The sequence below is a fragment of the Meles meles genome, chromosome 16 (assembly GCF_922984935.1).
Source record: "Meles meles chromosome 16, mMelMel3.1 paternal haplotype, whole genome shotgun sequence".
In the NCBI taxonomy this organism is placed as follows: Eukaryota; Metazoa; Chordata; class Mammalia; order Carnivora; family Mustelidae; genus Meles; species Meles meles.
This window is the reverse complement of record NC_060081.1, coordinates 69,092,932-69,118,348: the sequence shown is the minus strand read 5'-3', so window position 1 is coordinate 69,118,348 and position 25,417 is coordinate 69,092,932. Positions and strand designations below refer to the sequence as shown.

The 25,417-nt window shown below is 47.6% G+C and overlaps 1 protein-coding gene across 3 annotated transcripts in view; it reads left to right on the top strand.

Annotated features, from left to right (window-relative positions):
• Positions 1–25,417, top strand: part of SLC13A3 (solute carrier family 13 member 3) — a 76,584-nt gene that overhangs the window by 6,440 nt on the left and 44,727 nt on the right. Inside the window, exon 1 of one of the 3 annotated variants that reach the window (XM_045981048.1) lies at positions 6,517–6,587. The exons of 1 other annotated variant lie outside the window; for it this stretch is intronic. The gene's annotated coding sequence lies outside the window, so the exon portion shown is untranslated. Of the gene's footprint in view, positions 1–6,516; positions 6,588–9,175; positions 9,197–25,417 lie in introns of those variants that run through there. One more of the 3 variants, XM_045981047.1, reaches the window with a different exon arrangement.

Genomic DNA, 25,417 nt, shown 5'->3' with positions numbered 1-25,417 from the left:
TCTTTCCTATATAATATCTCAAAATTGCTCTCACCCCAGGATCTTTGCACTTGCCGTTCCCTCTGTCTGAACTGCTGTTTCCCCAGATATCTGCAAGGCTTGCTTTCTCACTTCATTCATCAATGCTTAAGGACCACCCTCCTCAAAGGCTTCCCTGACCACCCTATCTAACAGGTAAAAAAATCTTTTACACTCCGCTTGCTTCCCTGCCTTACCTTTTGTCATGGTCTTTATCACTATCTGGCAGTATATTAAGTATTTAAGGAGTGGACAGGTCAGGGTAAGCAGGCATAGGGTTGGCTGGTGCAAATAATTTCCATGAGCTCTGGGACAGAGGCTGTCCCTAGATGTCTGGTACTTGGCTCTCAGTGATTGAGGCGGGAGGATGGATTGTGGCCTGGAGTGAAAGAGCCCAGTGAAAGAAGTGGTTGGGGGTGTGGGCTCTGGATTGGTGGTTTACATTGGAAAAATACCTTGAGTTGTTTATTATCTCTAGGAACTGGCTAGCCCTGGTAGCGGCTGACCTTCCAGAGTTATCAAGGTCCCAGGATGTCAGAGCATCAAATTCAGAAATTAGAACACACGCTTGATTCAGTATTCCATACTCTTCTCTCCCTGTGCTTGAGTCTCACAGGTCTTCTATTGGTTCTTCAAGTCTACCAACCTTCTTCCGGCCTCAGGGCCTTTGCATTTGCTGTTCTCTCTGCCTGGGGTGCTCTTGCTGCTGATCTTCCATAGATGGATCCTTCTGGTCATTGAAGTCTTAGCCCTAATTGTACCTCTTCTGAGGAGTCCTCCCTGACTACCCCTTCTCAAGAATACTTGTCCTCCTTACCCCACCAAATACTCTCTAAACCAGCCTCCTGTTTTATTTCCTTCATGGAATTCATCCCAATCTGAAATGGCCATTATTTGTTCACTGTCTGCCTCCCCAAGTAGGCAGTGGGCAATGTCAGGGCATCGCTTGTTCCCCATAGCCTCCCTTCCTGTGCCTAGGACAGCGTCTGACACGTGATAGGTACCCAGTAAACAAGTGAGTGAATGAATTTGGACTTGAACCCAGGTGGCCCTGGTTTCAGAAGACGTGCACTTTCAAAAACCCAGACCGCCGCCCCTTTGTGGAAGGTTTGAGCTAGAATTGTACTTCCAGCTCTCCCTTTTTCAGTTGGGAGGACTGCGGCCCAGAGAGGGCCTGGAGAGACTTCCCCAGCCTATCCCAGCCAGACGGTCCCAGAACCTTCATCTGTGCCCCTACATGCTCTCTAGCCAGGTCTGACCCATTGCCCACACCGGCCCCTTGGCCTCGGCGCCGCTCCTCTGAGGCCCAGCCAACTTTCCACTTGCCTGGAGCTCCTGCCAGGTGTGTAAACAGGCCAGTGTGATTCCTGGTGATGCAGCAGGGAGCTGATCGTTTCCTGACCAGACTCAACAGGACAGCGCCCTCTGGCCCTCGGGACCCATGAGCAGGACTTTTGGACACCCCCCCCCCCCTACCCCGCCCAGACTTTGAAGACACAAAGTCAGCACCTTAGCAAAGCCAGACCTGGCTGGGGCCTGGAACGAGTTGCACACATGCTCCTGGGCCCCTCTCTCCAGCTGAGATGCATCGGAGAAGAGACACACAAGGCCACCGCTCAAAGCACCTCCTGGCAAGTCACTTCCCTCCCCTGAGCCTTGATTTTCTCACCTGCAAAGTGAGCATCCTGAAACCTACCTGCTGGGAAGACTTGAAAGGGTCTGACGCATGGGAGATGCTCGATAAAGGAGCCTGGCTATTGCTCTTATCTGCATACTTGGGGGTACCAGGCTCTTGGCTCTGCTACTTGTCCCTGAAATTTACAGGTGAGGGGCAGCCAGTGGGGAGGAGCCTGTGTTGTTGGGTGGAGGGAAGCACTGACACATGGGACAGAACAGCAATCCCCAGCTGATAAAGAAGTAGGAAAAGGCCTGAGGGGGCCACAGGCCCAGCGTCTGTCTTCTCCCTCTGTCCCTTTTGCTCCACTCTCCTGTGTGAGTCCTTACCAGTAGTAGGGGCCAAGATGGGGATTTGATTTCAAGCATATTAAGCTGTCTGACAGGAATGTGCTAGAGTCCCTGGGAGGCTGTAGGAAGTGAATTCAAGGTTGTTGATGTCCTGGGCCACATGCCTTATTCGCGCCCCCTTCTCTGTTCCCCGAGAGGCTCCTAAGAGTCATAGCCAACACCTCCCCAGTGTGTATGATGTGCCAGGCACCGTTCAAAGCACTCAGGCTTGCTCATTGTGCTCACCATAGCTCTGTGGGGCAGGTGCTGTTACTGTCCCCATTCACAGATGGGAACACTGAGGCACAGAATGGTTTAGTCACTTGTCCAAATGCCCAAGGCTTGGAAGCAGCAGAGCTGGGATTCGGACCCTGGCATTCTAGCTCTGGAGTCTGTGTTCTTAGCCACAGTGTGTGATGCAGGGGGTGATAGATCCATTTTATAGATGGAAAGGTCAAGGCTAAGAAGGGAAACCACTTACCCAGCACCTCAAGGCCATTGAATGAGTGGTGGGACTGACATTTGACCCTTGGTCTGCCTTGTCGGAGGCCCACACTCCTTCATGGTTCAGTGGAGGCAAAGGGGGAAGGAAATGATGGGGTCGGGTATTGTCAGAGGCGTCAGGAAAAGCTGCCTAGAAGAGAGATAATGTCATCCTGACCCGAGTAGTAGTTTGGAAATCTCAGGGGAAGCTCTCTGAAGACAGGAACTAATGTGGGTAGTCAAGCATGATAGATGGGAGCTGGGGTTTGGCTGTCTGGGTTCAAATCCTGGCTTTTTAATATCCTGTGTCATCTTAGGCCAGTTACTTAACCTCTCTGTGCCTCTGTTTTCTCATCTATAAACAGATGTGCTAATAACTGATGATATTGGTAAGGGTCTTGATAGATGTTGACTAACTTCATGGGCAGATCACCTACTATGTTCTAGGCTCTGGGAAATGCTTTAAGTCAGTGATTCTCAAGCGTTTTGCTCCCTAGGAGACAACTGGAAAAGTCTGGACACATTACTGGTTGTCACAGGGCGATGGAGGTGGTGGGTGGAGGCCAAGGGTGTGCAAAGCACCCTACTGGGCAGGGGACAGTCCCCTGCGACAAAGACCTCAGGCCCCAAACGGCGGCTGTGCAGAGCTCCAGAAGGCTGCCTTGAACGTGTTGGATGTTTTGATCCCCCGGCCAGCCTGGGAGGCAGGCACAGTCAAATCCCACTTTCTGCCAGGGAAACGGTCCATAAGAGGAAGTGTTTGCCTGTGGCACAGGGCCTGGCTGGAGGTGCCCTCACGGGCTGGAGGGGATTTGGAAATGGAAGGCCTGTCCGTCAAGACGGAATACCCTGGTCTCCCAGCCCGGCTCAGAGAGCGGCTCCTGGCTGCACAGGGTGGAGCTGACCCTTTGTCCCCTTGGCCCTGGGGCTCGCAGCAGGCGACACCTTTCCCTTGCTTGGGAGAAACAAGAGAAGCCCTTGTTTGCTGCCACCCACAGCCCCGATTGTCCCCATGTCCCCATAAGTTCACAGGCTGCTTGCACCTTGCTCTCCCCCGCAGCTGGCTCCGGAGGCTTGGGGGTGGGGGGCAGGGGAGAGTGAAGAAACATTCCCCCTGCCCCTCCCTCTCTGCGACCCCTTCTCTCTGAAGGGCTGGAACTTAGCAAAGCTCCGTGGTGCCCGAGCAGGGTATTTGCCAGCAGAACCCAAACCTAGACTTGAAGGCAGTTTGCTGGGAAATGAGTCTGAGGGGCGCTGGTATCTGGGACGAGAACAAGGGGTGTCTAGACCCAGGGAGCCTGACAGAGGCCTAGTGCGACACCTGGCTCGAGGGGCATCTCCCAGCTCTTGTTGGGGGCTGGAGACTGAGACCTGTTCTGAGAGCGCCTTCTCACCCCTGCTAAACCCACCTGTGAACCTCCATTTCCTGCTCCCGGCCTTTTGCCTCCAGACCTTGGCTTTCTGCCTCTAAAAAAGTGGTCTGTCCAGAATCCCTGGGCTGTTGCACCCCTCCCCGAATCATTTTCTGAAGTAGGAGGGAGCATCGTGAGAGCGGGAACGCAGACACTAGACTTCCCGGACTCATCTTGCTCTCCCTCTTCCTGGCTGTGTGATCTTGGGCAAGTGACTTAGCCTCTCTGTGCCTCAGTTCCTCCTCTGTAAAATGAGGACACTGATAGGACCTTCCTCATAAGGGTGTTGTGAAGATTGGCTCCTACCTTAAATATTTTGAGCTGTGCCTGGAACATAAGAGGAGCTAGGGAAATGGTTGCTATTAATGTTATTTTATTATACGTAGTAGTAATATTTGCATTACAAATGAGCCTGTGGATCCAGAGGTCTGGAAATGCTTTATGGAGGATAAGGCTTGCTCCTGGGTCCTCTTGGTCTCCTCCCCACTCACTGTGTGGGTTTTCGGGTCTTCTGAGCCTCTGTTTCCTCCCTTATAGAACAGAATAATCTCTTCTCCTAGGGGCTGCTGAGAAGATTAAATGAGATAATGCTTATCTGAGAAAGACCCCTTATTCTTGGCCCGAAGCCTGGAACCCCAAAGGCCTGAGAAGGGATGGATGTGAGCTGCAGACGGTCAGAAGGGGCTTGGAAACCTCCCAGGTCAGCCTCAGCAGCAGGGGCCAGCTTCCCCCAACATGCGTCACAGGGGCTCCCAGGATGTCCCGAGCAGGGCCCGCTGGATCAGGGTGTGAGTGGGGTGATGGGAAACAGTAGAGAATTGAACATGGTCGGGGCAGGGAGGACTCCCAGTGCCTGAGGGAGGTTAGGCAGAGTAGTGAGTGCACAGGATGTGGCCTCGGCTGACCTGGAATAGATACCAACCCGGCCAAGAACTTGCCCCGTGAGTGGGAGCAGAGCACGTGCCCCACCCAGTTTCCTCGGTCTGATGGGTCTGCCTCCCTCAGGGGGCCGTGGTGACGAGCCGGGGAAGCCAAGGGCTTTGTAAACAGTAAAGCGCCCTACAAATAGCGAAGTACAAGTTAGGGACCCTGACCATCTTGTTCGTTCACCAACGTATCCTCCGACACCTGGCACACAGTAGATGCTTCATAAATATGTCCAGAATGAACGTGGAATAAACACGGCTATTTCCTGTGTGCCAGGTGCTGTCCACGGTGATGAACACATTCAGCCCAAAACTATTAACTGAGTACCTACTCAGCTACTATTCCAAAGGTACATGACAGTGAACCAAATAGTCACAAGTCTTTATACTTATGGAACTGATTTTCTAGAGAGGAAGCCATTGGGGAAAAAAACCCCAGCAGATAAACAAGTAAGGTCTATGGTATGAAGATGAGAGGTCTACGCTATGGCAGACGATGATGAGAATGAAAGGGAAGGGGAGTGGGGAGCTCGTAATGCAGGTAGTGCAACTGTAGAGTCAGGACGTTTCATTGAGGAGGGAACACTTGAACAAATACCTAAAGGAGAAGATAGTTGATCAAAGCTGAGCACAGATAAAGGAAGGACAAGGCAAGAGCAGGTGCAAAGGTACTGAGGTAGGAGAGTGGCAGGTGTTCATCAAATGATCTTCCCGGGGCCTTAAGACAACCCCTCCCAGGAGACAGACCCCGGGCCCCTAATCATGGAGAAACTAAGTTCAAGGGCCTAGCTGGGATTTAGAGTCACACCCCCTCCCAGTACCTTTAGGCCTGATTTCCCTTTTAGCCAGAGAAAGGGCTCCTGTTAGTACAGGCCTCCAAAGATATGGGAGGGGCTCCGAGGAGCGGGAGGAGGTAGAGAAGCGCTGAGGGGGGGCTTTAGGTATACCCCTGCCCCATGTTGGGAACTGAAGGGCCCTCTGGACAGATGGGGAGACTGAGGCCTGGAGAAGAAGAGGACCTGTCCAGGGTTACACAGTGGTGGCTCTCTTTTTTCAGGACAACGTGTTCTGTCCTCCTTGGGCTGAGTCAGTCCGCTGGGACCTCATGGGTCCAGTGGGGCTCGCACCCACCCCACCTGCCTGTCCTGGCTCATGAATGATTAGTGAGGCTTGGACAGCCGTGATGTGTGAGCTGCCCCAGGAACACTTTTAATGAATGGCTCTGAGAACTTGAACTTGTTAGAACATCTGCTAATGAGTCCAGGGGTCTAACCAATCCGGTCCAGGGGAATGGGAGGAGGGTGAGGTGGCCTCAGAGGTCTCCTGAGGAGAGCCCCCCCCCACTTTTTCCTCTTTTCCCCCTTGAGTCGTGAGCCCAGATGGACACAGGCGGCTCTTAACTGCTTCCTCAGGTATTTTCAGGCACGGGAGAAGGTAGGGGGGAGCCCTGGCAGGAAATCAGAGACCGGACTTCTGGGCTGGCTCCACTGTTTCCCTCTGGGTCACCCTGCGCTCGTTTCAGCTTTAACCTTCTATGTCTCAGTCTCCTCCTCCAGAAAATGGGCACCCGCACCTCAGCTCTGCTGACCCTCAAGACTGAGCAGACCCATAGGGGCTGTGAAAGGGCTTGTAAAGTACCGTTCTGTGGAGTGTCCTTTCATTTTCTTGAATAGAACCTACCAGAGCATGTGTGTGGAGCAAAAGTCACAATCCGTGTAAGGAGCTCAGCCCAGCACCCGCCCAGGTGAGTGCTCAGTACGGGCCGGCTGTTACGGGCTGGCTCATCGCTGAGCCTGGCCCAGGGCCCTGGGCTCAGGCCACACAGTGGGAATCACACTTCATCCCTGGCGAGAAGCGTACACACGGACGAAAGAGCCGCAGTCCCTCTCTGTGTCTGCTTTCTTCTTTCTCGATGGGGACATGTGCCGAGCAGGTGCATTACTGCATGTCCGAGGCGTGCCTGGTGGCTGGCCGGGCGAGGCCCTCAGGAAAGGGTCACTTTATCCTTCCCGTCCACCGCTCACACCAAGGCAACATGACCTGGGACAAGTCCGTCGAGCTCTCTGAGTCCCGGCAGACGGGGGACAGCTGCTGTGGCGGCCTCCTGGAGCTGTGGGTAGGGTTGAACCAGGGAATCCATGGGAAGCCACATGGCCTATCGCAGGGCTCAGTGCAGGCAGCCACGTTGAGTAGCTGTGGTGTCGCTCTGAGACAATAACAGAGAGAATTTCTGGAGAGAGTTGGAGTGGGAGGGGAGAATGGGGACATGCCCCCAGCCTACAGGCTTTCACGGAAGGGCCATGGCCACATTCCCTTTGATCTCCCTCCCAGTTCTCGCAGACTGGCGTAACATGCCTCCTGGTGTGCTGGGGACCCAGCGGCTCAGAGGGATGCCTGTCAGTCCAGAGCTCACAGCTTGTTGAAGGGTAGCCCAGGATTTTCTGCTAGGACCGTGGCCTTCCCAGTAGCCCTGTGTCCCTGAGCATCGGCTGGCTCTATTGAACCCCCCCTTTTTTTTTTTAAAGATTTGGTTTATTTGACAGACAGAGATCACAAGTAGGCAGAGAGAGGGGGAAGCAGGCTCCCCGCTGAGCAGAGAGCCCAATGCAGGGCTCGGTCCCAGGACCCTGGGATCATGACCTGAGCCAAAGGCAGAGGCTTTAATCTACTGAGCCACCCAGACACCCGTGGACCCCCACTTTTTACGTAGAGGCCTCATGCCCAGGTGCCTGTGGGCGTCTCAGGTTCTCTCCCCTCTTGCTAGGCCAGGCCCTTTCCTGGACCCTGTTGTGTGTATGCACACCACACTCCCTTCCCTTTGGGGTCCATATCCGTGTGCCCCCTAGAATCACTGCCTTCATCCTTACATGGCAGACCTGAAGTACCTCACAGGTCCTCAGGATGAAATGTCCCATTTCAAAGGCCAAGAAAGTAAAAATAAAAGCAAAGAGGGCATGAAAGTGTCTCAAAGCACAGAGCTTGTAGGTAGTGGGTAACGCTTTGTAAATCGCTGCCTCTGCTGGGCATCGCTCCCGGCACTCCGGCTGCATGAATTTACTTAGTCCTTGTAACAGTAACTCAGGGGTTGAAATTCTTGTCATCAGCATCAGCCCTATTTTCTAGATGAGACCAAGGTGTAGAGTTAAGTCACTTCCTCCAGGCAGCAGTGGAGGCAGGACTTGAACCCAGGCCCTCTGGCTCAGGATACCAGCAGCATAACTCAGAGGGTCTTCTGCTTTTAGGGGTCAGGCCCAGATTTCAGCCCCCGTGTCCTAGCTCCCTGGCCACTGCTTGTTCTGCTGATCCCAACTGCTTCTGCCTCCCGGGGACTGGCCATCTTCCACGTGCTGTCCCACCCTGGTGACAGTGACATCATTCCTCTCCTGTTATGGGTGAGAAAAGCGGGGCTCTGAGAGGGGAGGCGGCCTGCTTGAGGTCTTTCCCACCAGGAGCAAGCACCTGAGCCACGAAGCTTCCAGCCCTCGGTGGCTCTGGGGTTTCTGTTCGAGGCACAGGCGCTGGGCTGGAGGTCATGAGAGAATACAGAGAGGTTTAAGGCACAGCTTCTGCCTGGCTAGTGTTCAGGGCTTCCCACAGTCAGCCCTGCACACCCCCTGGGGAAGGGGCCTTTCGTGGGCAGCTGGAGGGCACCACCGTGGGCAGCTGGCCCCAGGCCTGCTCCCTGAAGGGCCGGCCAACCCACTCTCTGCCTGGCATGGAGCCGCCCTCGGTGCCCGCTGAGAGCCTGGCCATGCCGCAGTGTCCCAATGAAAATGTCTGCTGTGATTCAGTGGGGAGATGGGGTACGGGGGGATGGTGGCAGGGGAGGGGCGGATACAGTTTCTGTATAGCCCCTGCCCCTGGCCTCAGAGGACATCTGCTGAGCGAAGAGGGCAAGTATGGGGGCAGTGGAAAAAAGTGGCCTTGTGTCTGTCTGGAAATCCCCAGCTCAAAAATTAACCACCTGACATGGCATTTTCTTCTTTCTTCCCCTTCACCTCTGTGCGTTTTGTCTGCAGACTTTACTCCCTGTAGTAACAGACTAGCTAACCTGAGAAGCTGGAATTTCCTTGGTGGGAGGGATTATAAGCCTTCCTGTAAGAAATGCCTCAGTTGGATTGGCATGAGTAGGTCAGGGTCAGGGACTGTGGTGGCCAACCCTGACACCCCCGGTCCGCATTCTTGCTCCCACTCGGGGCCAGGACTCGCGGAAGCCTGGAGAGGCAGCCAGGGAGCAGAGTTGAAGCTGGGTTCACTGTCAGCGAGGGGTACTTGCCTCACCCCTTTCCAGCCCTGCTCCCATCTCCTCTGCCTGGTAAAGCTCCAGGCACAACAGTCTTTCAATGAAACAAGGTAAGACAAGTCCTTACCTCTTACTCGCTGTGTGACCCCAAGCAAGCCACTTTCCTTCTCTGGACAACCATTGTATGAGGGGTTAGCAGCATAGACCAGGGTTTCTATTGACATTAATGCTACTGGGAACAAATAATCCTTTGTCGTGGGGCCGTCCTATGTACTGTGAGTGGTTTAGCAGTGTTCTGGCCTCGACCCAGTAGACACCAGTAGTAACCTTCATCATGACAACCCCAGATGTCCCCAGACAAATGTCCTCCAGGGGACAAATTCACCCCCTGTGGAGAACCACTGGATTAAATGATCTTTTTTTTTTTTTTTTTTTTTTTTTTTTTTTTAGACAATTTACTTCCCCCTTTTATTAATTTTTTCAGCGTAACAGTATTCATTCTTTTTGCACAACACCCAGTGCTCCATGCAAAACGTGCCCTCCCCATCACCCACCACCTGTTCCCCCAACCTCCCACCCCTGACCCTTCAAAACCCTCAGGTTGTTTTTCAGAGTCCATAGTCTCTTATGGTTCGCCTCCCCTCCCCAATGTCCATAGCCCGCTCCCCCTCTCCCAATCCCACCTCCCCCCAGCAACCCCCAGTTTGTTTTGTGAGATTAAGAGTCATTTATGGTTTGTCTCCCTCCCAATCCCATCTTGTTTCATTTATTCTTCTCCTATCCCCCTCCCCCCCCCATGTTGCTTCTCCATGTCCTCATATCAGGGAGATCATATGATAGTTGTCTTTCTCCGATTGACTTATTTCACTAAGCATGATACGCTCTAGTTCCATCCACGTCGTCGCAAATGGCAAGATTTCATTTCTTTTGATGGCTGCATAGTATTCCATTGTGTATATATACCACATCTTCTTGATCCATTCATCTGTTGATGGACATCTAGGTTCTTTCCATAGTCTGGCTATTGTAGACATTGCTGCTATAAACATTCGGGTACACGTGCCCCTTCGGATCACTATGTTTGTATCTTTAGGGTAAATACCCAGTAGTGCAATTGCTGGGTCATAGGGTAGTTCTATTTTCAACATTTTGAGGAACCTCCATGCTGTTTTCCAGAGTGGTTGGACCAGCTTGCATTCCCACCAACAGTGGAGGAGGGTTCCCCTTTCTCCACATCCTCTCCAGCATCTGTCATTTCCTGACTTGTTAATTTTAGCCATTCTGACTGGTGTGAGGTGGTATCTCATTGTGGTTTTGATTTGTATTTCCCTGATGCCGAGTGACGTGGAGCACTTTTTCATGTGTCTGTTGGCCATCTGGATGTCTTCTTTGCAGAAATGTCTGTTCATGTCCTCTGCCCATTTCTTGATTGGATTGTTTGTTCTTTGGGTGTTGAGTTTGTTAAGTTCCTTATAGATTTTGGATACTAGCCCTTTATCTGATATGTCATTTGCAAATATCTTCTCCCATTCTGTCAGCTGTCTTTTGGTTTTGTTAACTGTTTCCTTTGCTGTGCAAAAGCTTTTGATCTTGATGAAATCCCAATAGTTCATTTTTGCCCTTGCTTCCCTTGCCTTTGCCGTTGTTCCTAGGAAGATGTTGCTGCGGCTGAGGTCGAAGAGGTTGCTGCCTGCGTTCTCCTCAAGGATTTTGATGGATTCCTTTCTCACATTGAGGTCCTTCATCCATTTGGAGTCTATTTTCGTGTGTGGTGTAAGGAAGTGGTCCAATTTCATTTTTCTGCATGTGGCTGTCCAATTTTCCCAGCACCATTTATTGAAGAGGCTGTCTTTTTTCCATTGGACATTCTTTCCTGCTTTGTCGAAGATTAGTTGACCATAGAGTTGAGGGTCGATTTCTGGGCTCTCTATTCTGTTCCACTGGTCTATGTGTCTGTTTTTGTGCCAGTACCATGCTGTCTTGATGATGACAGCTTTGTAATAGAGCTTGAAGTCCGGAATTGTGATGCCACCAACTTTGGCTTTGTTCTTCAATATTCCTTTGGCTATTCGAGGTCTTTTCTGGTTCCATATAAATTTGAGGATTATTTGTTCCATTTCTTTGAAAAAAATGGATGGTATTTTGATAGGGATTGCATTAAATGTGTAGATTGCTTTAGGTAGCATAGACATTTTCACAATATTTATTCTTCCAATCCAGGAGCATGGAACATTTTTCCATTTTTTTGTGTCTTCCTCAATTTCTTTCATGAGTACTTTATAATTTTCTGTGTATAGATTCTTAGTCTCTTTGGTTAGGTTTATTCCTAGGTATCTTATAGTTTTGGGTACAATTGTGAATGGGATTGACTCCTTAATTTCTCTTTCTTCAGTCTTGTTGTTGGTGTACAGAAATGCAACTGATTTCTGTGCATTGATTTTATATCCTGACACTTTACTGAATTCCTGTACAAGTTCTAGCAGTTTTGGAGTGGAGTCTTTTGGGTTTTCCACATATAGTATCATATCATCTGCGAAGAGTGATAGTTTGACTTCTTCTTTACCAATTTGGATGCCTTTAATTTCTTTTTGTTGTCTGATTGCTGAGGCTAGGACTTCTAATACTATGTTGAATAGCAGTGGTGATAATGGACATCCCTGCCGTGTTCCTGACCTTAATGGAAAAGCTTTCAGTTTTTCTCCATTGAGAATGATATTTGCAGTGGGTTTTTCATAGATGGCTTTGATAATATTGAGGTATGTGCCCTCTATCCCTACACTTTGAAGAGTTTTGATCAGGAAGGGATGCTGTACTTTGTCAAATGCTTTTTCAGCATCTATTGAGAGTATCATATGGTTCTTGTTCTTTCTTTTATTAATGTGTTCTATCACATTGATTGATTTGCGGATGTTGAACCAACCCTGCAGCCCTGGAATAAATCCCACTTGATCGTGGTGGATAATCCTTTTAATGTACTGTTGAATCCTATTGGCTAGTATTTTGGTGAGAATTTTTGCGTCTGTGTTCATCAAGGATATTGGTCTGTAGTTCTCTTTTTTGGTGGGATCCTTGTCTGGTTTTGGGATCAAGGTGATGCTGGCCTCATAGAATGAGTTTGGAAGTTTTCCTTCCATTTCTATTTTTTGGAACAGTTTCAGGAGAATAGGAACGAGTTCTTCTTTAAATGTTTGGTAGAATTCCCCTGGGAAGCCGTCTGGCCCTGGGCTTTTGTTTGTTTGGAGGTTTTTGATGACTGTTTCAATCTCCTTACTGGTTATGGGCCTGTTCAGGTTTTCTATTTCTTCCTGGTTCAGTTGTGGTAGTTTATATGTCTCTAGGAATGCATCCATTTCTTCCAGATTGGCCAATTTGTTGGCGTAGAGTTGCTCATAGTATGTTCTTATAATTGTCTGTATTTCTTTGGTGTTAGTTGTGATCTCTCCTCTTTCATTCATGATTTTATTGATTTGGGTCCTTTCTCTTTTCTTTTTGATGAGTCTGGCCAGGGGTTTATCAATCCTATTGATTCTTTCAAAGAACCAGCTCCTAGTTTCATTGATTTTTTCTATTGTTTTTTTGGTTTCTATTTCATTGATTTCTGCTCTGATCTTTATGATTTCTCTTCTCCTGCTGGGTTTAGGGTTTCTTTCTTGTTCTTTCTCCAGCTCCTTTACGCGTAGGGTTAGGTTGTGTACTTGAGACCTTTCTTGTTTCTTGAGAAAGGCTTGTACCGCTATATATTTTCCTCTCAGGACTGCCTTTGCTGTGTCCCACAGATTTTGAACTGTTGTGTTTTCATTATCATTTGTTTCCATGAATTTTTTCAATTCTTCTTTAATTTCCTGGTTGACCCATTCATTCTTTAGAAGGATGCTGTTTAGTCTCCATGTATTTGGGTTCTTTCCAGCTTTCGTCTTGTGATTGAGTTCTAGCTTCAGAGCATTGTGGTCTGAAAATATGCAGGGAATAATCCTAATCTTTTGATACCGGTTGAGACCTGATTTGTGACCCAGGATGTGATCTATTCTGGAGAAGGTTCCATGTGCACTAGAGAAGAATGTGTATTCTGTTGCTTTGGGATGAAATGTTCTGAATATATCTGTGATGTCCATCTGGTCCAGTGTGTCATTTAAGGCCTTTATTTCCTTGTTGATCTTTTGCTTGGATGATCTGTCCATTTCAGTGAGGGGAGTGTTCAAGTCCCCTACTATTATTGTATTATTATTGATGTGTTTCTTTGATTTTGTTATTAATTGGTTGATATAGTTGGCTGCTCCCACGTTAGGGGCATAGATATTTAAAATTGTTAGATCTTCTTGTTGGACAGACCCTTTGAGTAGGATATAGTGTCCTTCCTCATCTCTTATTATAGTCTTTGGCTTAAAATCTAATTGATCTGATATAAAGATTGCCACCCCAGCTTTCTTCTGATGCCCATTAGCATGGTAAATTGTTTTCCACCCCCTCACTTTAAATCTGGAGGTGTCTTCGCGTCTAAAATGAGTTTCTTGTAGGCAACATACTGATGGGTTTTGTTTTTTTATCCATTCTGATACCCTGTGTCTTTTGATTGGGGCATTTAGCCCATTAACATTCAGGGTAACTATTGAGAGATATGAATTTAGTGCCATTAGTAGCCTGTAAGGTGACTGTTACTGTATATTGTCTCTGTACCTTTCTGATCTACTACTTTTAGGCTCTCTCTTTGCTTAGAGGACCCCTTTCAATATTTCCTGGAGACCTGGTTTGGTGTTTGCAAATTCTTTCAGTTTTTGTTTGTCCTGGAAGATTTTGATCTCTCCTTCTATTTTCAATGATAGCCTAGCTGGATAGAGTATTCTTGGCTGCATGTTTTTCTCGTTGAGTGCTCTGAATATATCATGCCAGCTCTTCCTGGCCTGCCAGGTCTCTGTGGATAAGTCTGCCGCCAATCTAATATTTTTACCATTGTATGTTACTGATTTCTTTTCTCGGGCTGCTTTCAGGATTTTCTCTTTGTCACTAAGACTTGTAAATTTTACTATTAGGTGACGGGGTGTGGACCTATTCTTGTTGACTTTGAGGGGGGTTCTCTGCATCTCCTGGATTTTAATGCTTGTTCCCTTTGCCATATTAGGGAAATTCTCTCCAATGATTCTCTCCAATAGACCCTCTGCTCCCCTCTCTGTTTCTTCTTCTTCTGGAATCCCAATTATTCTAATGTTGTTTCGTCTTATGGTGTCACTTATCTCTCGAATTCTCCCCTCATGGTCCAGTAGCTGTTTGTCCCTCTTTTGCTCGGCTTCCTTATTCTCTGTCATTTGGTCTTCTATATCACTAATTCTTTCTTCTGCCTCATTTATCCTAGCAGTGAGAGCCTCCATTTTTGATTGCACCTCATTAATAGCTTTTTTGATTTCAACTTGGTTAGACTTTAGTTCTTTAATTTCTCCAGAAAGGGCTTTAATATCTCCAGAGAGGGTTTCTCTAATATCTTCCATGCCTTTTTCGAGCCCGGCTAGAATGTTCAGAATCGTCATTCTGAACTCTTGATCTGACATAGTACCAATGTCTGTGTTGATTAGGTCCCTAGCCTTCGGTACTGTCTCTTGTTCTTTTGTTTGTGGTGATTTTTTCCGCCTTGTCATTTTGTCCAGATAAGAGGATATGAAGGAGCAAATAAACTACTAATAGGGTGGCAAAGACCCCAGAAAAATGCGCTGTAACCAAATCAGAAGAGACCCCAAATTGGGGGGGGGGGGGGGGAAGGGGATAAAAAACAGGTTCTGAAAAAAAAAAAGAAAAAAAAAAAAAAAAAAAGAAAAAAATTTAAAAAATAAAACAAATAAAAAAATATAAAAAAGAAAGAAAAAATATATTTATTTAGATGAACTAGTCAAAAAACGTTAAAAAAGAAAAGGGTAAAAGTTTTTAAAAAAATTTAGCAGAAGAAGAAAAAAGAAAAAAGAAAAAAAAATTGAAAAAAGAAAAAAAAATAAAAAATTGAAAAAAGAAAAAAAAATTGAAGTAGCCGCAAGACTAAAGAATCATGGGGAGAAAGCCATGAGTTCCGTGCTTTGCTTTCTCCTCCTCTGGAATTGCTCTGCTGTCTTAGGAATTGAATCTGCTTTCTCCTTGATAGATGAACTTCGTCCTGGCTGGATATTTTGTTGATCTTCTGGGGGAGGGGCCTGTTGTAGTGACTCTCAAGTGTCTTTGCCCGAGGCGGGATTGCACCGCCCTTACCGGCGGCCGGACTAAGTAATCGGCTCGGGTTCGCTTTTGGGAGCTTCTGTTCCCTGAACGCTTTCCGTAGAGTTCCGGAGGACGAGAATGAAAATGGCGGCCTCCCAGTCTCCGGCCCGGAGGAGCCGAGAGCCTGGGGCCCCACTCCTCAGTGCGCCCCCAGAGGACAGCACCCAATCACTCCCGTATCCCCAGCCTCTAGCCGCGCTCCGAGCTCACCCAGCCCGCGACCAGTTCAAGGTAACCCCGAGCTGAGAGTTCAGTCCTCGGCTCTGTCTTGGCAGCCGGCTTCTCCGTTCTAATAGCTGCGAGCTCTCCGACACTCCGACACCCCCGATCCTTCTGTGACCCTGCGGGGCCTGGGGCCACGCTGGCCCCGCGTGGGCTTCACCCCGGTTTAGCCCCTGGAGCAATGTCCCTCAGTGGAACAGACTTTTAAAAGTCCTGATTTTGTGCTCCGTTCCTCCGCCGCTTGCCGGGAGCCGGCCCCTCCCCCCGCGGTCTATCTTCCCGTCGTTTTAGATTCACTTCTCCGCCAGTCCTACCTTTCAGAAAGTGGTTGATTTTCTGTTTCTAGAGTTGCTGTTCTTCTTCTCTTCGCTCTCCCGTTGGATTTGTAGGTGTTTGCTATGTTTAGATAAGCTATCGAGCTGATCTCCTGTTACCTGATGTAGTCTCAGCCTGCTACTTCTCCGCCATCTTGACTCCTCCTACTCGGATTAAATGATCTTGGGTTCATTCTAGCTCTCGTATTTTAAGAATTTTTTTTTTTTTTTAAGAATGAAGAACAGTCTTTTTGAAGCCTAACTTCCAGAAATTGAACTTGCATAAACATAACAACAGCTCATGATTAATGGCGCATTCTCACATAACTATCACTGAGACACTGGTTATTGCACACGAAAAACATCACTCTGCGAGGCAGGTGCTGTTATGACGTGCCTCCTGCAGATGAGAAAACCGAGGCCGAGGCCGGCTGAATACCTGGATCACACAGCCTGAGTGTGGAAGGATTGCATTTCTAATTCAGGGCTGCCTTGTTCCAGCACCCATGCTACTGCTCCTGTGTGTGCAAAGACAGGCAAACAAAAGGCAAGATAGTCCTTTCCGATGACAAAATCCTTAGTCGGAAGGCACTTGTGGTTTAAGTTGAGATCCAGACTTTTCTATTCCATTCACCTTTCTGAAGTAGTCTGAAAACAGCGACAGAGAGCAGCAACAGGAGAGGCACACGCCATCCTGAGGAAAGATGCCAGACCACAATACCTCCCTGGGGGTGTGCAGACGCGTGGATGCTGGTGGTGGGGTCTGGACCACATGGCACGAGACCAGGAGTGACACAAGCCTCTGCCATTCCTGGGCAGGGCACAGACTCTCCCAAAGGATTTTTCTACTCTCTGAGCCCTTCGGAATGTTGACCAAGCCTGAGGTGTGTGAGTCCCCAAGACACATGTGACAGTACCGAGTTCGGATGAGCTGGATGAGGAGGCTCGAAGCTCCCTGGCCCAAAGCAGGTGTTCAGGTGGCAGGCAGAAGGGCAAGGAGGGATAGTGACCCACTATATGGTTGGAATGGTTCTCGGTCTCTCAGCCAAAGAGACACAAAGCTCAAAGAGACACCAAAGCACCATGACGTTCTTGTGTCTTCACACTTAGTCTCCATACTGAGCCCACTGGTTAGAGTGGAGACATAGTTCAGGGCAGTGCTGGTGAGACAAGGTTCTAGGAAAATCAGTGGTGCTGATGCTTAGACCCCTCTGCTGCCTCAACTTCCCCTCCTATCCCTCTCCCTGCACTGGCCTTTCACAAAGAACACGCCTGAGAAGAATGGCCCCCATTCTGTGATGAGGAGCCTGCATGGGACCTGTGAAAAGGCAGTATGAGAAATAAGAAGTCAGAGAACATCAACTACAAAGTAGACAAAGAATAAATACTGGAAGAGCTGTGTTATCAACTAGGAGAAACTATTGGACTGACATTTCTCTGTGAAATATGAAAAAAATTCAAGAAATGATGGTCTTCCTAAAATAAATCTCAAGATGTGAAATAAAAGGGCCAAAGAAGAGACCGTGGAAAGCAGAAGGACATGGAAAAAAACAAAACAAAGCCAGTGTCCTGGAAACAGGTGGAAGAGACAAAGTTGCTCTATTAGAGAAGCCACATTAGAAGCAGCAAGATAGAGAAAGATCAAAAACATAATTAGAAAAAAAATAAAATATAAAATAAAAACATAATCAGGGACGTGCTCTAGGATGTGCTGTACAGGCTGAAGGAAATAGAGCAAAAAGAGATGGAAAAGAAAGTAAGAAAGGATGAGGGGGAAATGAACCACATGGATGACAAAGGAGATCCAATTTCTGTATAATTGGTGTCGCTCAAGATGAAATGAAGGAAGAGAGCAACTAGAACAGAAAACAGGACAGCTCTTCTTCCACTTCTGACAGGGTTACATCCCGACAAACCCATGGTGAGTTGGAAATTTCGTGAGTTACCAGTGCATTTACAGCACCTAACTTACTGAACGTCACAGCTCAGCCTCTTCACCTTAAACAGTGCTCGGGATGCTCACATTAGCCTGCAGTGAGGCAGAGTTCTCTAGCGCAGTGTTGCGGTGGAAAGCAGAAGGGTTGCACGGGGGCACTATGGTTGTGTGTCCACATGTGTTTGTGGGCTGACCGAGAATTGTGCCCAAGGCTGCTGCCCAGTATTGAGAAAGGGCATGAGAGGGCATCACACCGAATATCTCTGGCCTGGGAAAAGATCAAAATTCAAAATTCAAAGCACGGTTTCTGCTGTGTTGCTTTTGCGCCATTCTCATGGAGAAAAATCATTAAGTCAAACCATCAAAAGTTGGGGACTGTCTCCATTCGAATCTTTAATAGCAGAAGACTTCTTTGAAACTAAAGCAGAACATATGCAGATTTTCTGTCTCCCAGAAAAAAACTTAGAGACCCATTGACACTGAGATATATATATGTTCCATGGTGGTGTTAATAGATGGAGGTTTAAACAAAAAATCTTACGGATATGGAGGCAAAACTTCAGGTGAGCCATGAGGAGGAGGAAAGCAGGCTGGCCTCAAATGTCTGCTCTATGACCATGAACTATCTAGTAATCCTTAGAGAAGGAAAGTGCAACCCCGGAGTTGTACAGATAGATTGCTTGTATCTTCAGAGAATGTCTTCGTTAAGAAAAAAATATTGTATTTGTAGTGGAAATTTGGAAAGTGGGGCATAATAACGAAGAAATAGATGTGTATTCACAATCTCACTGCTGCAACAGCCTGCCTGTCAAGTGCATGTTCCAAATGCTCTTGAGCACACTCGTTCTAATGGGGTCCTCGGTAAGGTAACATCCCAGGGTCACTGTGTTCTTTTCCTTTTTTTTTTTTTTTAAAGAGATTTTAGTTATTTATTTGACAGAGAGAGACACACACAGCGGGAGAGGGAGCACAAGCGTGGGGAATGGGAGAAGAAGAAGCAGGCTTCCTGCCGAGCAGGGAGCCCAATGTGGGGCTCGATCCAAGGACCCTGGGATCATGACCTGAGCCGAAGGCAGCCATTTAACGACTGAGCCACCCAGGTGCCCCTCATTCTCCTCAGTTTGCAAGTGAACGATCTCACACTCTGAGGGTTCACTCAGTGGCCTGCCTTTGGATTCCAAAACAGAGCCACCACACCCCGACTTCTGGGCCCTTAGCCAAATGAGCAACTCTGTCCACCAGAACATTCTGTGATGATGAAGTGTTGTATCTGCTCTATCCAGAGAGGGGAGACACTAGTCTCAAGGAGCTACTGAGCACTTGGAATGTGGCTCTCTTGACCGAGAACCTGGAATTCCAAATTTCATTCCATTTTAATGAATTCGCACGTATATGGCCATGTGTGACCGGGAACACTGTATGTGGACAGCCCAGTCCTGGAGATTCCCTTCGCACTTTTTTCCTTTCCATTTCAGCATCGCTCAACCCCCTCCATATCAAGTTCATCCCAAATCTGGCCTCTGTGTCAACCTTGATAGGACCAGCAAGAACTTCCGACACTTGTCTCCTTGGGCAGCAGCCTCCTTTAGGCTCATCCACTCCTGGAGGTTTCAGCCGAATGGTACCAGCTTCCAGTGGCAGAGGCGAGGGCCTGGGCGGCTGCGAGAAATTTCACGGGAAGCCATGATTCCATCTACCCTGGGTCCCCTCAGCAAGATCCCGTCTCCTGAAGCACAGCCTCGAGGCAGAACCAAGCGGCAAAGAGGCAAATTGCTGACTCTGAGATGACCTAGAAAACAAGTCTCGGCAGGATCAGACACCTGCCCCGACCTCTAAACTCCAGAAGTTAAAATTCAAAGGAACAGGGCCCTGGGATCATGTGACTCAACGCTTCTACCCTAATCTGCCCTTGAGGGATCAAGGGAAGTCTCCATTTGCTGACAGGCAGACCGACCCTCCTCCACGGGGGCCAGGTGGCTGGTCTGAGTTCACCAGGGAGGCAGAAGTGAGGCGGATGTGCTGGGGGCTGGGGTCAAATCATGGGTTCCCCCCCCCCCCCCGCCGCCCCCTGGCCCACCATTTAAATGGTGACCAGGCCTGAGTGCAGGGAGATCAGCTCTCATGCTCTGTGTCATCCTCAAGACATCACTGCCCCTCTGCAGACCTCAGTTTCTATACCTGTAAAATAAGAATTTAAAAATGGAGCAGATTTAAATAGAGCATCCCATAATCCCTAGTAATCTGTGAACAACCTGAAGTAGATTCAGAATTGTGTATGTGTGAGCACTTTTCTGGACTTTTACACCGATTAAAACCATTTAGACTAAAGATCATAACCCACTGACCATGGGTTTGGTAGTGTTTGACGATGTGGGTTTTTTGCCGACACTTTCTTCTTAATGAGCAAATCTTTCAAAACTGTGAGATGTTCCAATAAAAGCACAGTTTCAAGCTGCTTTTGAAAAATCAGGAGATCAGGCATCATGGGGCTCATATTCTTAGGGCAACAACTAGAAGCTGAGCAGGAGTTGCTGTTCTTAGAGGGGCCAATACCCTCCGCTTGTTCGCCACAGTCCCCACTCCTCCCTATTGCATTCCTGACTCGGAGGCCCAGTCCCAACTGTGATTTATTATCAAGCCTGGGCATTTCCCTGCTACTAAAATAATGGCACTGCCCAAAGTGCGAATCAGATGGGAGAAAGCGATGTGATCTTTTCCTTCAGTCAGCCTGTTTCACTCATTAAATGGTCTCCTGTACTTGAGTTTGTGCTGCCTGATTTACATCATGTATTTATTCATTCAACAGATACCCACTGAGGCCCTGGAGACAGAGGTGAACAAATAAAGACAAGGGTCATGTTTGTATGGAGCTTATGGTCTGGTGGGGGGAAGGAAATAATAAAGCAAGAAACAAGAAATACTTGAGCTATTGAGAACTGCTTGACAAAAAAAGGCCAGACAATGGAAATCAGACCGCAATTGATCACATGGTCACATCACATGGTCAGGTCACTCCCCAAAGAGGCGACCTTTGAGATGAGGGCCAAACAGCAAGCAGGAGCCAGCTGGACTGAGATCAGGGTCAAGGGGCAGGCAGAGGGGACAGCAGGTGCAAAGGGCTGGATGGAGGTGGGAACTGGCTCAGCCTGCTTGATCTCTGAGAGCCCACCACTTAGTGTGCGTGGGCCCCAGTTCCTTGCCTCCAAGCCTCCCAAGAGACTTTGTCTCTCTGGGGGTCAGTTCTGTTCTCAAGGCCCGGCAGAGTTGGGGGGTGAGGGGCAGTAATACTTATTAATTCCCCACCAGATGTCTGGCATCCAGCTGGCAGTTCTGGATCCATTTGCCCACAGGAAGCCCAGCCGGGGCAGGAAAGCTATTTGGGGTCACCTTGGCCCGGCTCCCATCCCTAACTAACCAGCAAGGTTAGTTGACCCACTTACTGGCAAAGCCCCCCTGCCAGCCAAGGATCAACTTCCCAATTCCTGCCATTTGCCTCGGGTCACCTCCCCAGCTGACATGGGCCATATGTGGAGTTTTTCTTTCTCAAAGGACTGATGTTGACATCTTGGCAAGAACACTAAGGGAGGGAAGAGAGACAGAGTGGGAGTGGGTAAAGAGAATAGAGGGTGAAACAGAGAGAGAACAGGGGAGGGAAGGAGAGGAAGAGGGAGAGCGAGAAAACAGGCCTGGGACTCGGAGCCTTTGAAAGGCAAGCCCTTACAGCCAGAATTTATCAGTAACATCCTTCCCCCACCCCCATTATATAATGTGTCATATAAGGCATAAAAGGACTTACAGGGTGTCACCCCCAAAGCAGAGGCATTTGGATGTTTACAGCAGCTTTAGTCATAATTGCTCCAAACTGGAAACAATCCAAATGTCCATCAGCAGGAGAAGGCACAGACAAACGGTGGTACAGTCACAGGAGGGAATACTACTCAGCACAAACAAAGAACGAAATGTAGATATACACAACCACATGCATGAATCTCGCAGGCATTGTCCCGAACAAAAAGTACAAAGTACATCCTGTATGATTCCATTTAAGTCCAAGGACAGGAAAACCAATCTCTGGTGATGGAAATCACAGCAATGTTTTAGAAGGGGCCGGAGAATTGACCTGGAAGGGGCAAAAGGGAACTTTCTGGGGTGCACTCTCTTTCTTGATTGGGATGTGACGTGGGTGTGTACATTTGTCAAACCTCAAACTGTGTACTTATCAATGGATGCAATTGATTGTATGTAAATTATAGCTCATAAAGCTAGTTTCTGAAAGGTCATGTTTATTTTTCTCTCCTGCTGTTGCTCTAACATGTATTTAATAAGGGACATCCTTTCCCTATAACTTAGATGAAGTAGTGATAGTACCTGTCACTGGATGAGTTAATACATGAGAAACTGGTGGTTTTGGTTGTCATTGTGTCTATATTTCTTTTGCATAGGGATGCGAGGCAGGAGAGACAAGGAAACTGGTTTTCCAGATGACTTTGCATGTCCCAGCAATGCTCAACCGTTTTTATTCCTTTTGATGCCCTTGTCAGGATAAGCCAGTCACAGGGTTACCCTGACCTCATGAATGAATTGGGATGTATTCCCTCTTTGTTCTCTGAAAGAGCTTGTGTAGAATATATATTATTTATTCCTTAAATGTTTGGTAGAATTACCATTGAAGTTAGCAGGACTTAGAGGTCCTTTTCTTGCAGGATGGTTTTTGATGATTGATTCTATTTCTTTTTTTTTTAAAGATTTTATTTATTTATTTGAGAGAGAGACAGTGAGAGAGAGCATGAAAGGGGGAGAAGTTCAGAGGGAGAAGCAGACTGCCCATGGAGCTGGGAGCCCGATGTGGGACTTGATCCTAGGACGCCGGGAACATGACCTGAGCCAAAGGCAGTTGCTTAACCCACTGATCCACCCAGGTGCCCTGATTCTGTTTCTTTAATAGATACTGAAATATGGGGCACCTGGGTGGCTCAGTGGGTTAAAGCCTCTGCCTTCGGCTTGGGTCACGATCCCAGGGTCCTGGGATCGAGCCTCAAGTTGGGCTCTCTGCTCAGCAGGGAGCCTGCTTCCTCTTCTCTCTCTCTCTCTGCCTGCCTCTCTGCCTACTTGTGATCTCTGTCTGTCAAATAAATAAAATCTTTAAAAAAAAACTCTTTAAAAAGAATAGATACTGAAATATTCAGCTTTTCTCTTTCTTTTTCTGACAGTTGAATAAGTTATGTTTTCCGAGGAGTTTTTCTGTTTCCTCTAAGTCATCAAATTTATTGATATCAAGTTGTTCATACAAACCCTTTACTGTCCTTTTGAAACTGTAAGATTAGATCAGTTTATGAGGGTGGGACCCCATGATGAGAGTATAGCCTTTGGAGAAAGCAAGCTTTCCCCATATATACACTGAGTAAGGACCAGGTGAGGAGGACATAGTGAGAAGACGGGATTTGTAAGCTGGGAAGAGAGCTGTCACCAGAACCTAAATCTGCTGGCACCTTGATCTTCAATTTCCCAGCTTCCGGGATTATGGGAAGTAAACGTCTGTTGTTTCAACCACTAAGTGCATGGTTTTTGGTGATAGCAGCCTAAGCTAAGACAGACCTCTATCTTCTAAACCAGGATAACTGTTGGTCTGGCAGGTGGTATATAGAAAACAAGATAGATGTGTCATTATCTTCCTGAACCAGCAGCAAGATTTGGCAGAAAATAATTGTATATTTTTAAAAGAAAGTTGCAGGGGCACCTGGGTGGCTCAGTGGGTTAAGCCTCTGCCTTTGGCTCAGGTCATGATCTCAGGGTCCTGGGATCGAGCCCCGCATCGGGCTCTCTGCTCAGCAGGGAGCCTGCTTCTCCCTCTCTCTGCCTGTCTCTCTGCCTACTTGTGATCTCTCTCTGTCAAATAAATAAATAAAATCTAAAAAAAATAAAATAAAAGAAAGTTGCATTATGGAACATGATACACAAGCACGGGTTGAAGAATGTCAAGTTTATAACAGAATGTGACCCAGATTCTTTGGGGGGTGGGGGGATGGTTTGCATGGATGTTCTGTCTGGACGCTTGCAACAGGGTAATAGTATGTATCCTAGCTCTCGAGATCTGATTATCGAGTTTTCATAAATTTTGCTAGCCAGTTGTAAATAGAGATATTTAAAATGAAATTATAGAAACATGTGATTCAGTATATTAAAACAAAGGTAATAGATACTCAAAGCTCACCCGTTGCTTATTATTTTATGATTATCTAGGATCTTGAGATTATCTGTATCCGCTCTATTTACATCAGTATGTATGGAGGAAATGCTGTGCAGGGGTGTGTACTGCCCATCTCGTGCCAAATCTGTGTTCAGTGATGCCACTTGATAGCTTGAAATCAACCACGTGGAGGTATTTACACCTAGAAGTTGGCAAACACTGCAAATCAGTGCTTACCTTATTGTTTGGTTGCTCGTCTAGATTTTTTTTTTTTTTTGAGAGAAAGGGTTGAGGAAGGGGCGGAGGGAGAAAGACAGTCTTAAGCAGGTTCCACGTCCAGTGTGATCCCAATGTGGGGCTCCATCTCACAACCCTGAGATCATGACCTGAGTCAAAATCAAGAGTTGGACACTTAACCGACTGAGCCACCCCTTGCTTGTTTAAATTTAAGAAAGTGATAGAGAATGTTAACAATGCAGATTAAACGTAAAATGTGTTGTGTCTACATCAGTTACATTGTGAATAGCCCCCCAAAATGAGGGCGTATTCTTCCAATATTTGAAAACTATCATTTGATTCAGTAAAGAAGTCGCTCACATCATTGGTGAACAAGTGAATTTCTGACATACTTTCCTTGTTTCACTCTTGTCTTAATCATTAATGTAAATAAAAATATAAACTGACATTCATAGTAAAACTAAATTCATTCATCAATGGACATGTGTGATTTCTTAGCTAAACAAAATAGTAATCAAGAATTTCTACACACAGGGGCACCTGGGTGGCTCAGTCAGTTAAGTAGTTAAGCTTAACTTTACCTTTAGCGTAAGTCATGATCCTGGGGTCTTGGGATCAAGTTCCACATCAAGCTCCCTGCTCAGCGGGGAGCCTGCTTCTCCCTCTACCCTTCCCCCTGCTTGTGCTCCCCCTCTAACAAATAAATAAAATCTTTAAAAAAAAAAAGAATTTCTACACATACACACACACACAGAGCTTTCCAGTTGTTAAACATTCACCAACATACTCTGCTTGCGGAGACTTGGTAGGCAGAATCTGCAAGGGTCACTTGAGTTTGAGAAGAACTAGCCGCAGAGGACTGTTCTATTATTGGCATGGTCAGATTTGCTGGCTAAAGGGCAGTGGCTACATCTCACTCATTTTCCTGGTCTTAACTCCCAGCCAGGTTGTTGAGAAAACAGGACGTGTTTTCAAGCTACGCAGATCGGTGTGGGTATATCCCACAGTCGCCCCGGCTCAGTAAATGGCAACCTCCTTCTTCCCCCTGCTGAGGCCAACACTTGGAATTCCTCCTGGTTGCTCTCTCTGCCTTACACGTCCCAACAGATCCTCGGCAAAGCCATCAGGCTCTCCCTTGGAAATAGACCCCAAATTAGACCACCTCTCACTACCTTCACCACTCCCTCGAACCGTAGTCACT